General features: G+C 34.0%; 1 protein-coding gene and 1 long non-coding RNA gene across 10 annotated transcripts in view; one reads left to right on the top strand and one right to left on the bottom strand.

Moving 5' to 3' along the window:
* The window catches only part of LOC118282249 (neuropeptide FF receptor 1), a 155,791-nt gene that overhangs the window by 51,276 nt on the left and 91,042 nt on the right, over window positions 1-13,473 (top strand). The gene's annotated exons all lie outside the window — the stretch shown is intronic.
* Window positions 1-13,473, bottom strand: part of LOC126911978 (uncharacterized) — a 153,008-nt gene that overhangs the window by 908 nt on the left and 138,627 nt on the right. For all 8 annotated transcript variants that reach the window (XR_007706543.1, XR_007706549.1, XR_007706545.1 and 5 more), the window contains one exon: window positions 105-207. This is a non-coding gene — a long non-coding RNA (uncharacterized LOC126911978). The remainder of the gene's footprint in view (window positions 1-104; window positions 208-13,473) is intronic.

Consider the following 13,473-nt stretch of genomic DNA (forward strand, 5'->3'; position numbering starts at 1 on the left):
GGTATGTGAGAAGGAGGGCTCACTGCTTCCGTGACCTGATGATGATTTTATATGTATGTATTTATTTATCGTTTGTGAGAAGGATGGTTCACAAACACAGGCACCTCGGTATGTGAGAAGGAGGGCTCACTGCTTCCGTGACCTGATGATGATTGTATATGTATTTATTTATTGTTTGTGAGAAGGAGGGTTCACAAACACAGGCACCTCGGTATGTGAGAAGGAGAGCTCACTGCTTCCGTGATCTGATGATGATTGTATATGTATTTATTTATCGTTTGTGAGAAGGATGGCTCACTAGTTAAGTTACTTTAATACAATGTTATTTAATGTTCAATGTTTTGAGAAAGAGTTTAAGTGGATTGTAATTTATTCAATTATTTTTTTTTCCTATTTGTTTGTTTGTAAGAACCTTGAGTTGATGATAATTATATTTTGATGTTAATGTGCAATGAATTGTGAGTCCGAATTCGATGCTAGCCGAGTGTTAGGTTATACAGAGCAGTTACTTCGTCTGCGTGCATGGGGACATGCACGACGTCAGGATGGTCGAGTGTTAGGTTTCGAAATTATATTAAAGAACCATAGTATTATTTTTAGTCGGGTATCGATTTTGTGATATGTCAACACGGGTCACATGACCATCGGTATTTTTGAAAAATGTCAGTTGGGGATTTTCGACTGTCAACTCGGCCTATTTGCTCGCGGGCAGCATCGAAGACGGACGTGTTGCATAGTGTACCAAGGTAAATAATTATAATCTATTCCAATCAATCTGAGTTTTATTACAATAAAGTAAATATTTTCACAAAGAAAATGTATTTGGAACTCATCAATAAGCTGTTGTTCATAAATCCAAGTTATTTCCCTATGGGGGCTCACGTTCGAATCCCAGTTAGGAAACATCAATCTATTCACCTTAAGATGCGTTTATATAAATGCCTTTGATGCTCTGTGAAGAAGAATGAACATATTTTTCTAAAACACGGTTATAAATTCAAAGAAAATAAAGTGATGGATTTATAACCATTTCAGAAGTTTATTGGAAATAATCAAGAATATTGGTACAGCGTTGTCGATATATATAAAGTTCTAAAATTATCTGCCACGGTTTTAATGGAAGATAGTGTAAACAATAATGAAAAAATTTCATACCCCGTACCAGTTCATCTTATCTATATTTATATAATATAGTATATCAATTTTCATTACACACATAGTCTAAAATTGAGTTCTGTTCATAGCAATCCTTCGGGAGCTTTCATTCCAATGGCACCGCCATGCTAAATAGACAGCTATGGGAAATACCTCATAAACCTCACTATCTATTAATGCTACGTTTATCTGAAGCGCTGACGTCACACACGTCAGTTCAAGTTTAACAGACGATGAATAGTGTTAGTAATTACGTTATAACAGCAAAACAAATTGAAATGACAGAGTTATTAATGACTAGCTATCCCCGCGCGGTTTTACCCATTCTGCTCGGCTCCTATTAATCGTAGCGTGGTGTTTTATAGCGCATAGCCTTCTTTGATAAATAGACTATTCAACACAAAAATAACTATTCAATTCGGAACAATACTTACGGAGATTATCGCGTTCAAACAGACAAGTAAGCAAACAAACAAACAGACAAGTTTAATTCGCATTAGGCAAGCGTTGTGATAGGCTGTTGATGTGATGTATTGATGCGAATACTCCAAGACGTAGGCAGAGCCTGGTATTGTGTAATTTACAAACAAATTGAAATGACAGATCTATTAACGATATTGTGTTTCTAGTACATAATGGATTTTGAACGGCTGTCAAACGAATAGATGAGGGTATCCGATAGATGCCGGATGTACGCAAATTAATTGCTATAATTTAACATCTTCGTCAGCCAATATTGGTGGGAATTAATGCCGCTTGACGCTTGTACACGCGGCTACAAAATAACCTATACAAACCAGTGTAAACTGGCCGTGAAATGCGCGGAAAGATTATGAAAAGCGAGACCATGATAAACTGGTTTTGTATGGCTTGATGTTTAGCTGTATTCTGTTGAGTATCGGAATGGATGATTTTAATGGGTTTTTGGCGTGACGTGGCGTGATGTGATGTGACGTCACTAATTTGTGATGTACTTGTATTTTTTATTTAATTAATGGTGGATTGATTGAATTGAGGGTTTTGGAAGTAAATGAGTGCAGCTCTATTTTGATGATGTAGTACTCAAGTCTGTAAGTAGTATGCATGTAGAACATTGTTTATCTAATTTTATTAGAATTGCCATAAAAAAGATTAAAGTTAGTAAAGAACAGTACAATTATTTTTGAAAAGCTGGAAGTCTTAATCTGTTCTCATCTACATAATTATGTAGTAATTGGCATAGCCAGTCTGCTGTGCCAATTACTACGAATCTTTCATACTTCTTTTGCTTAAAATCAAGTCACATCTACTGATAATTTAAGTTACTACAAGTACCTCATTGCCTCATATTAAGAAGAAAAAAAACCTGTTTTTTAATCTTGTTAATTTTAGAAGCTAGAAAAATTACCTAATCGGCCAATAATATAACAGCTATTACCAGAAAACAAAATTAAAAATCCGACGTCACGGTTCCTACCACCAATTAGCTTGTGGAGATCCGATGGCCTTACAAACTGCTGACTCAAGTCAAATGGGCTGAACACTGAACTGTGAACAAAGCGCCGGCCTCGTGGACATCTGCTTGTGACATCCAATTATTCCAACTAAAGAAAGTACACACCGAATACTTTGTGTTAGAACAAAAACGATTGCCAGAATATTCTTTTACTTTTGTTATTAGGTTTTTGTTATTAAGTTCTTTGTGTCAAATTACCTTTGAATTTCGGCCGTGTACTTTTATAACCAATCTTTTTTTTTTAAGGGGGGATAATTATCTAATGACTTCTTCCGCCTTGGGTGAGGTGAGAGGGAGTGTCAGACTTTTACGGACTAAAATAATCACCCCGTTCATTCTCCTGCTTTGAGCTGGAGCTCCGGTGACCTGTTACGTTGTCCGCAGCTCCGGATCGGGCATCAGCCCTACTGGGGCCCATCAGTCGTGGTCTGACTCTTAGAATTCATAATGAATCTTAGTTGGGGCATATTACTGCATTAAAATTGTATTGTAGACTACACTGTACACTATGGATGCATTAAAGTGATTTCATTTGACTCGATCTTTCAAAATCTTTGGATCAATCCAAGTTTTAGACAAAACAACTAAAGATTTTGGATTGACTTCGGTTGATTTTAGGCCATGCAAAAATCGTTAGGGGCTGACTTTGAATCCAGCTCCCTGGCTAAAAAAAAACCTTATTTGAAGTGGGTTAAAGTTTTATTTAGTTTTAACTGTTTCTCAATTAGATCTTTGGTATTAGATGTTTAATAATTTGTATGTTCATCCCTTGTGTGAAGCAAAAGCAATCACAGCTGACCCTTGACCTTCAATTACCAAGAGATATTAAAAAGGCTCGACATGTGTGCGACATTTAATTATTATGTAAATATTTGAGAATGTTGTTTTCATGGTTTACCACCATTTTATGTATAACTAGCTACCCGCACGGTTTCACTCGCTGCTCGACTATTGATCATAGCGTGATAAATGGACTAACCGACCCAAAAATATTTTTCAATTCGAACCAGTAATTTCTGAGATTAGCGCGTTCCGATAAACAAACAAACTCTTCTGCTTTATTTATTAGTTAAGATGACATTAGGCGTTTTATTGTTTTCTCAGTAAGATCCGAGTCAGTAATTGTCCTTAGGGTATGGCATTAAACATACCCCCTTATTAAATATATGGGACTCATCAAATAACTGCTAAAACATGGGTGTTTCATGTATATTAGTACTTGCTGCCTTCCTCTTCTGAGAATAATGAAGATCGCCTTTATGTCTGTTCAGTATCGCTGTAGATATGTCTATTTGATATTCCGTCAAAGTGAGCGTACTTTTGCAATGGTGGAGCCTCTTGGGTACACATCGGTGAAACGTGTGGGTCCAGTAAAGTCTTGATTAAAGGCACGTTTGCAGTAGCAGAATATAGCACGTTCTATACAGTGTAAGACGAATGAATATATATGTATAAGATGTATGATATATTCACTTCAAACAAAATTCGGTTTATTCGGTATTGGAAATTAATTTCGGTTTTGCTATCATAACTTATGTTATGATAGCAAAACTTATGTTTGTATTTTAGTGGTATGGGTAACTTCTCTAATTTATTATGACTGCAAAAAGTCTTTCTAAGACAAAGGAGGTGAATGCAGGTGCTTCGTCCAATTTAAACATTTTTAAAAATTTTCAGAAAGGAAGGTCCAATCATGGTACATGGTCATCAGGTCTGACCATGTACCACCAAAATAGAACCAAACCTAGAGCACCACATCTTTACAAGATACATCATTTACGCATTTTTTTATTGTCCCACATTAGGATTTTCTCCTGTGTCGTACATTTGCGTTTACAAACATACAAGTTCACATGCACATGACACCCAGACCCGAAACAACAATTTGTGGATCACACAAAGAGTTGCTCCGTGCTGGAATCGGACCCGATACCCGTTGCGCGGCAGCCAGTTGCCCAGCCACCGCACCAACCGTGCAGTCAAATCAAACATCGTATTTTACAAGACAAATTATACATATAAGCATACAAATATAAATCCCCACGTATGAAATCTCTTGCGAATACATTTTCTAATTTGCAATGAATATAATCATGTCTATTTTGTCACCAAACTAATTGGAGGTCTAATACTAACCGAAACTAATTACAAGAAAGTCATTAAATTGTCATGGATGTAATCTTGTGGTGACTGAGATTTTACGATAACCTTTTTGGATGAAACCGTGTGTTCGATACGGAGTCAGAACCTATACACATATGTACATACGTATAATTCTACACATATATCTTGGTATTTCGATCTCATACTGGATTGGAATACAATTTAATTTCGATTTTAAGATAAGCTTGACAAGGTTTTTATTAGAATTTATTTAGCGATTAGTATTGTTTTAAAATACAATATTACTCACGTTTAATGTAGACATAACATAACGTTGCATTTTTTCAGACATTGTAAACTATGGTAGCTACTAAGAATAAATAGCAACTGAAAAAATGCAGAAGATACTATATTTAGCTAGAAAATTCCACCTAGGACTTCAAGGTCAACATTTGACATCAAGCTTAGAATTATAAGGTCAATGAACTACTGAAGTATAATTCCCAAATGATACAAATATATTCTCCTTATTTAACATTTAGGTAGAAAAATTACAATTATTTATTATCGAATATGACAATTCGTACTCAAGTCTTATTTGACAATTTTCTATATCAATACACATAGGGGATTATGGCGTCCATACAATTACATTCTCTTGACATTTTCATAATAGTTTACTGACATTATAATTGAAACTTCACTCAAATGTCAAAATATGAATATTCGAATCTATACCAAAAGTGAAGAGTTTGGTTGTTTGTTTGAACGCGTTAATCTCCGGAACTACTGGTCCGATTTGGATAATTATTTTTGTGTTACATAGTTTATTTATCGATAAAGTCTATATACGTAGGCTATAAAACATTATGATATGACCAGTAGTTCCTTTATGTATTACTATATATATGTTAGATTTTTTAACTAGATGAGTATGGCATTATATTATCATATCTGAGAAACAAAACGTGATTCCTAAAGGTCGTAGTCTCTTTTATAGACCAGACATGAACATTAGGGGAGAAAATATATTTCGACTTTATTCACTAGGATCAAATATTAGAGAGATTACAACTCTAAATTAAGAAAATCTTAAACTCGCTGTACTTAATTAAAAAAGGGGTTTAATGCAGTAATTAAAAATGAAGTTTATTAATGTTTTTATTCAGCTCCTAGATAATAGAAGTTTCAGTCGTTAAAAAAAAAAAACTGACAGTCTGACTCATAAGATACAATGAATATTCGTAAAAAAATAATGTATAAACAAATATTTGTTAAACCATTAGGGTGGGTTCATACGTCGCGTATTATCGGTCGTGTAACGCCAGAACAGACAAATGTATAGAAAACCAATTGACCGTTCACACTCAACGTACTGACGTATCATCGGTCGAGTGTGAACGGTCAAGTTGATACGCGACGCATGTTCAAATCAGATGTGAACCGACCCTTAAGTATCATTTATTAAACTTATTTTTTTTATAATTATTAAAAAAAAAAAAATTAAATTTTCCATTGTTATTTACTATCAAATACAATTTCAATGTGGATATATCAGGGAACCATAATAGAATATAATAAAACTTGTCGACATTTTTACCAAATTTATAGTATGTGGCATGAAAAAATACAGCTTTTTTTTACAAATAAATGTACGTTTCATAATACCCATTTCGTTTGGCTTTTCAACATTTATCGTGCGTTGCATATGAAATGCCTATTCACTGACAAATTGTAAGGCATTGAAAGCAATTTCGGATTTATAACGCGTGAGATTTGAATGACTTTAATGAATTGATATTTTTTTCACATCAACTGTTAAATACAGAATTTGAATGCTTTTGTATAATTTCTTTGTGATCAAGGAAAGTGACTTTGGCATTTCCATTAAATTCGTTTTCCTGAATCCTTCTATGACCACCTTCTATGACTTGAACAATAACTACTCTGTTCCGAACAAAATTACATAGTTCGAGTTTAGTCCATAAATTTTCTTTTCGTTCACACGACATATGTAAGTGACATTGATACGCGCAGCTGTGAACAGCTCGAATTTTCAACATCGTAAATCATTAGAATTGTATTGGGCAGTTTGGGATAGTATTTTTCCATCCAAAATTGATTGATTGTCCAATGTATGTTATTTCATAGTTTAGGAGGTTGAATTGAGTACTAGTTGGCGAATAAAATAAATTGAACAGTTTTTATTCCCATCATAATTTGATAACTGTTGAGTTGTTGGAAAATGAAAGGTGATAGTCGATGAAAAGTAGATGTGTACGCTACGATTCAATAAAATAAAAACAATTATAACTCTTAATCAAAGGAAATACGTTAAGTTTTAGAATGCAGTTTTTAAATATCTAGATTCAATTTAGAATGGCAGCCATCTTGACAAGATGGCCGCGGGCGGGAAATGCAGAAACACATGGCAGGCATTATTTCGCTCCCGTTCCACTTTTAAATCCTCGCAGATATTTTGCAGTGCAAGGAATTGCTGACACTTATACTAGAAAACTTTTATAAAAGCGATGTCAACTTTAAATAGAATGCGAGTGTTCAGTTTCTTTTTTCATTTAACTGGATTTTTTTTGCCAGCCCTAGTTATCATGCCTTATTTTCATTATTTAAATATATTCTTTTATATTAGTATATTACTAAATATTTATATTAGTTTTGATTTGAGACTTTTACTATTTGACTTAGAACTATATCTACTAATCTTTTTTATATTATTTTTGTTAATCCGATATTCAGAGTACGTTACTAATAAAAGTGTTAATCAGCAAATATAATTCGCAGCTCAAATTAATATTTTTATAGTTCTACTAGCGGATCCGACAGACGTTGTCCTGTCTACACGTTAATTTGAAAATTTTATTCTTTTTTTAATAAGCTAAAACATTCTGGACCTTTTTGATGAAAATTATTATTCAAATGTTATGACAATATCTAACGTCATTAATATTTGACACTGCGATGGTAGCGCCGTCCGTCGAATCCGATGTAAAACATTCCAAAATCAACAACTACTAATAAATTAAAAATTAATTAAAAAAACATTGTCCAGCGGACAAAATTGTGAATATAAACCATTCTCAGATCCTCTTGAACACACACAAAAAGTTTCATAAAAATCCGTCTAGTCGTTTAAGAGGAGTTCAGTGACATACACACGTACAGAAGAATTATATATATAAAGATTGAATAACGTTTATCATTTATTTATTGCATGACTGTTTTTTACACTTAATTAACAACACCAGCTATAATAAATAACCTGTGTACTTGAACAATTATTGTCTTTCTGCGTTCAATAGTCATCCCACACGGAACGTGACACTGTGACCCAACAGGATTGCAACTGACACCCCCAGGGTCATCCCTGGCGTCACTGTATTCTCCGTCTCGTAACTCTACAGGTGAATCAGGTTGCAATTTTAAATTAAATTTAATATCTGGACCCTTAAACTAATCTATACTAATATTATAAAGCTGAAGAGTTTGTTTGTTTGAACGCGCTAATATCCGGAACTACTGGTCCGATTTAAATAATTCTTTTTGTGTTGGATAGCGCATTCATCGAGGAAGGTTATAGGCTATAAAACATCACGCTACGATTAATAGGAACCGAGCAGAGCGGGTGAAACCGCGCGAAAGTAGCTAGTAGAATATAATTAACAGCTTTATAATATTAGTATAGATAAAGACTTTGTTTGTTTAGTCCTTTAGGGAAGGTTCATATCTGACGTAAAATACGTCGAGCGTATCATCGGTCGTACTATCGTATAATCGGTCGAGTGTGAACGGTCAAGTGTTTTTCTATACGTACATTATGTCCTTCCCAAAATCTTTGAAAGTACTTATCGTATTTTAGTAATTCTTTTTGCATTTCATACTGAATGTGACCATACTGGGCAAAGCATATTTTTCTAGCCTTAGTCGTATTTAAAAATAATCAATTGCATAGCAGTTTCTTTGACTTATCCTCTGACACTTCTTAGCATTACTGGTGAAATGGGATTTTCGTTTTTATGAGCATCACTTCATAGCTCTTTGGAGAATAAGAGTGATAAGCTATGCATAAATTTCATTATAAATTACCTACTACGACGACACACATACATAACCTGCCTGTCTCCCATGGGGGTAGACGGAGACAATGGAATGCCAATTGCTACGAAGCTTACAAACCTCTTTTACTTCATTAATAGGCATCAGTGTACTACGACATTTAGAAACAGAGTACTCGAGTAAAACCTTCGGTAACCACTAGTTTAACAATAAAACTCTACTACAAAGTAAAGGTACTAAAGATGGCTACTGTAAATCTTCCAATATTTTTAAATTAAGGGTTTTGTGCCCAACATTAGCGAGTAGACTCCTTTGGTCCCTTCCCTTGGACGCCCTCTGTCCCAGTCCCGGGGATAATCCTAAATCCCCTAAAATCCTTTGTTACCTGCAATTTTTCACAGACGTTTTATGTAATTTATTGCGCATGTGTATGTGTGCGTGTGGATAGAAGGACAAAGTTTGGATGTTTTCCTTGTAAGTTAAGAAAGGTTTTTTAAATAAAGGACAGTCTAGATGACTAGTGGTTTATCAACAAACCCTTCAGTTTTAATTTATGTTTTTAACTTGTATTTTAAAACCTAATAATCTTATGACAGGGTTCTTTATCCTTTAGCTAATTCATAATGTTATTTAGGAAGTACAAAGTAAGAAATAAAATATGACAAAATGAATTTTGCACTAAATTACTCTGCTATGTTACAGCTGGAAAAATCTTTCGTTCAGTGTGGTTCAGTTGATAATGACGTCACGATTCCAGGTCATTGCACACAATTCCAATATATTAATTAATAGCTGCCGTTTACAAGGAGGATTCAAGTGATATAAACTTTAGCAGAATGTGCCCATGAGTATATTAATATGCATTGTTTTTTCAACATACATACATATACTAATTTTAATGTAAGCCGAATTATGTAATAAACAATGAAATTTTTGAAAAACATCAGAAGATAATCGTGTTAAGCGGAATATAAACAGACAAAATTGAGCTCTGTCGGTGCAAACCTAATTACAATAAAGAAACCAGAACAAAGGGATTTGTCACTGTCCCAAGCATCATGTAATAATCAAACAACGGTATATTTCACCTTCCCAGAAACGTCACAACCATACAACGAGGAAAACTAAACCAAACATACAAATATAGTCTTTTGATGTTATTCCACAAGGCCTCTTTTTCTTTGACAAGTTGTTTGATGGCTTCTCTGTAATCCTAGTGGTTTGAAGGGGCCTCGTTGCATCTAGTGTCCTCAAAAAACTCGAGTAGATAGTAGATAACTGACCCATATTTAATTTGAGGAAGGAAAGAACTGGCAGATTTTTTACGGTACCGTAGATACGAATTATGATTGCAAAGACTATGGTGGAAGCTAATCTAAAATTATATGTTGCAGATTTCGACTCATTATTTGTATATGTAATGGTAGAGAGAACATGAGGACTCCTCCAGCCTGCGATTATTTATGATTTTTTTTAACCGACTTCAAAAAAAAGATGACTTTTAATTTTTACCCGTATGTATGTGCGCGATTATCTCACGTTTGGCCGAACCGATTTTGATGCGTTTTCAGAACTTTTATTGACTGTATTTTTCGGACTTAACAGAAGGTTTTAGGTATATTAACCGGCTTAAAAAATGAAATATCGCACTTTAATTTTTAAAGGCGGTTCCGTTCTTTTTTAAACAAAAATATTCAAGTAAGTATCATTTTTCTATTGTTGTTCGGTGAAAACACAGAGTTCCAGGTGTGTATTTAGATTTCAATAGTCTCCATTATCTATATATTAATACGTGAAGCAAAAACTTTGTGACAGTTTTAACGAAAATTGCGCGGACGTTGGAGCATAAAATTTGGTACACTTATAGTTTATGTGTAGGAGAATTGCGGAACGTAAATATTTTTCAAAAATAATGCTTATAAAGTACATTAAATCAATAAATAAAACATTACACACACATGCATGGCCGAGTATCCGATCGTATTTATGCGGTGTACAAAACGTCAAAATTGACAGACATTGCGATGATATTCTCACGTCTCATATGAAAAAAGGTTTCTAATTGAAGGAGGTTTGGTTATTCATGCACAAAACTAATAGCAATTCGTTAAATACAAATTATCCTTGAACGTATGTTAAGTGGTATTGTAAATTAAATCGTATATGGTCGAATTTCGACCACTAGGCGACCACTAGTAAAAATAAAATGGCCGGTAAAAATAGACACATCTTTTGTTGCGTACAGTTGTGTAGGACGAGGGTCCTACACACCTGTCGTGTTATTTTTTGGGCAACTATTTATACATTTTACTACTACAGCTACCAAGGGATGGTACATCAAAACCTACGCTATCAGTCCGTCACTGCATTACCAGTTCGGGAATATATGTCCAGATGTCCACGTCATATTATGCTCCACAAGTCCATTGGGATCCAAGCCTCGTGTCGGTTAGTTTCGGATAGAAATATAACGAGCTATTCAAGAGCTTTATGGCCGAGGAATATTTTATGCGGTGTACGGGAGAATAGTAATATTTCGGTTTATTGTTACGATGTTACTTTTTGATATTGTTTTCTTTTTATCTATATATAATAGTTGTTTTTATGCTTTGAAGATTGAGTTCAGTAGCTAGCTATTGGTGAGGGTATATGATACGCTGATGACGATGATTTGTGTAGACATTAAGACATCTACAAACTGCTAATTAGTAACAGAAGTACAACTAAAACTAGTTACCTACTGAAAGAGTAGTATATTGCGGTGGAGGAAGTGGCCCTGAAGAACATCCACATGTTTTCATTAATTTGGATAAGTCTGGGGACCAATCTGTGAAAAAAGATGACCATTACTAAAAGAAAACTAATTACACAAAGTTTTTTTTACAATTTGGCAACAAGATTACCTTATTATTTTTCGAAGATATAAATACCATTAAACTAATCAATATCTAGGAATCAAATTAAATACTTGGTACTCGATAGTTGTTCGCACTTTGAAAATAAGAAAAACAGGTTTTAAAACGAAATCTTCAAAGGAAATCTTACCCAAGAATCTGGAACAGTACTTAAGGCGTTACGTTTTATCAGGCTTAGGGCTTACCCAGATTTATTTATGTCTTAAACCTAATATTTATATTTTCAAAGAACTCTCTGTCTTATGCTACTTATAAAACAGACCTTTTTATTTTAGCAAACTATTTATAGGTCGGTTTATTTGTAGCATATTATGTTCTATTTTCATTATATTATTTCAACCCTCTTAGTTTTATATGTATGACGGTCAAACTTTGAGGTCTTGGGGACCGTGTTCATAAATATTTAAATAATGTTGATGTTACTGTTTTGGGTTAAGAGTCTTATGTGGTAATTTAATTCAGAGGTAGGATAAACTTTGTTAAATAACATTCGTAACTCGGTTGAAAAAGTCTTAAGAAACGAGGATTTTTTGTTTGAGGAAATAAGTCTTCCTTAAGGAGAGAAAGGTAACTGAATACCAAATATTGTTTAAATCACATTTCTTTTATTGGTAATGGCCGGGTGAGCAACTCTTCAAAGTATAAGATTCTTGTATGAAATAATTACTTTTACTGAGACATACTAAGTTAAATAAAACAACGGTTCTCTGTACATATATTGAGAAAAGGTCTACTAGTTTCGAGTCACAGACGGATTCTTGGGCCGGTAGATCGGAATGATACCACGGCCTCATAGAAAACTGATGTGAAATAACGCTTGTTTATTTTATTTTTATTTACCGAGGTGACCAGAGGCCCAATAACCCCCATTTCCAATCTTCCCAATACTCGATTCCGCAACAACTCCAATTCCTAACCCCCAAAAGACCAGGACCGCGATTCTAACGCCTCTGGTGTTTCGGGTGTACATAAACGGCGGCGATTGCTGACCATCGGGTAATTTGTATACTCGTTTACTGGTTTATAACAAACAAATCTGTAGTTTTTGGTAAACACGTAATTAATAGGTACACTTCTTCCTTTTTTATCCTGATTACGATGTAAATTACAAATGGCAAAAAGAGGGCGGAACAGGGAACTACCAAAATTACAGCTTTACTTACCTAATCAGAGGATATTTGTGTCAATGATTCTCTTAAACACATAATCAATTGTAATTCTATAGAACTTTTACACCGTTGGGCGAAGGCGTGGGCAGGTAATGATGTATTAGTGTAGCACTGTAGGGTCTTAATTAGCAAATTGGTTTGTTTTATTACAATTTTATCATTCCCAACGTTGATTGAATTAGCATTTTATTTCTTTCACTGTGAAAAACAAAGTCATAAAAATGCCTTACTTCGTTTATTGATCAAATGTCAGGGTATCAAGTGTTTCGTAATTTTTAAACTGAAATTTTGCTGTGATTTGTTTGGCTTTAATTTAATTAAAAGTGTTTGGTTGATAAATTATACAATTATGTAAAAGTGGGTCTAAAAATAATATAAAAATTATCTAACATTAGAATGAATTCGTTGATTTTATACTGAAATGAAATCTAAGTCATGAATTATTCATTTCAACTGATGGTAATGTGATTTGAATTTTAACGTTCAAATAACAAAGATTTTTTTACCATACATTTTACAGCTATATTTAACTGTTAAATTGTTATCATTCATAATCAATCAG

The sequence above is a fragment of the Spodoptera frugiperda genome, chromosome 20 (genome assembly GCF_023101765.2).
Source record: "Spodoptera frugiperda isolate SF20-4 chromosome 20, AGI-APGP_CSIRO_Sfru_2.0, whole genome shotgun sequence".
Taxonomy (NCBI): domain Eukaryota; kingdom Metazoa; phylum Arthropoda; class Insecta; order Lepidoptera; family Noctuidae; genus Spodoptera; species Spodoptera frugiperda.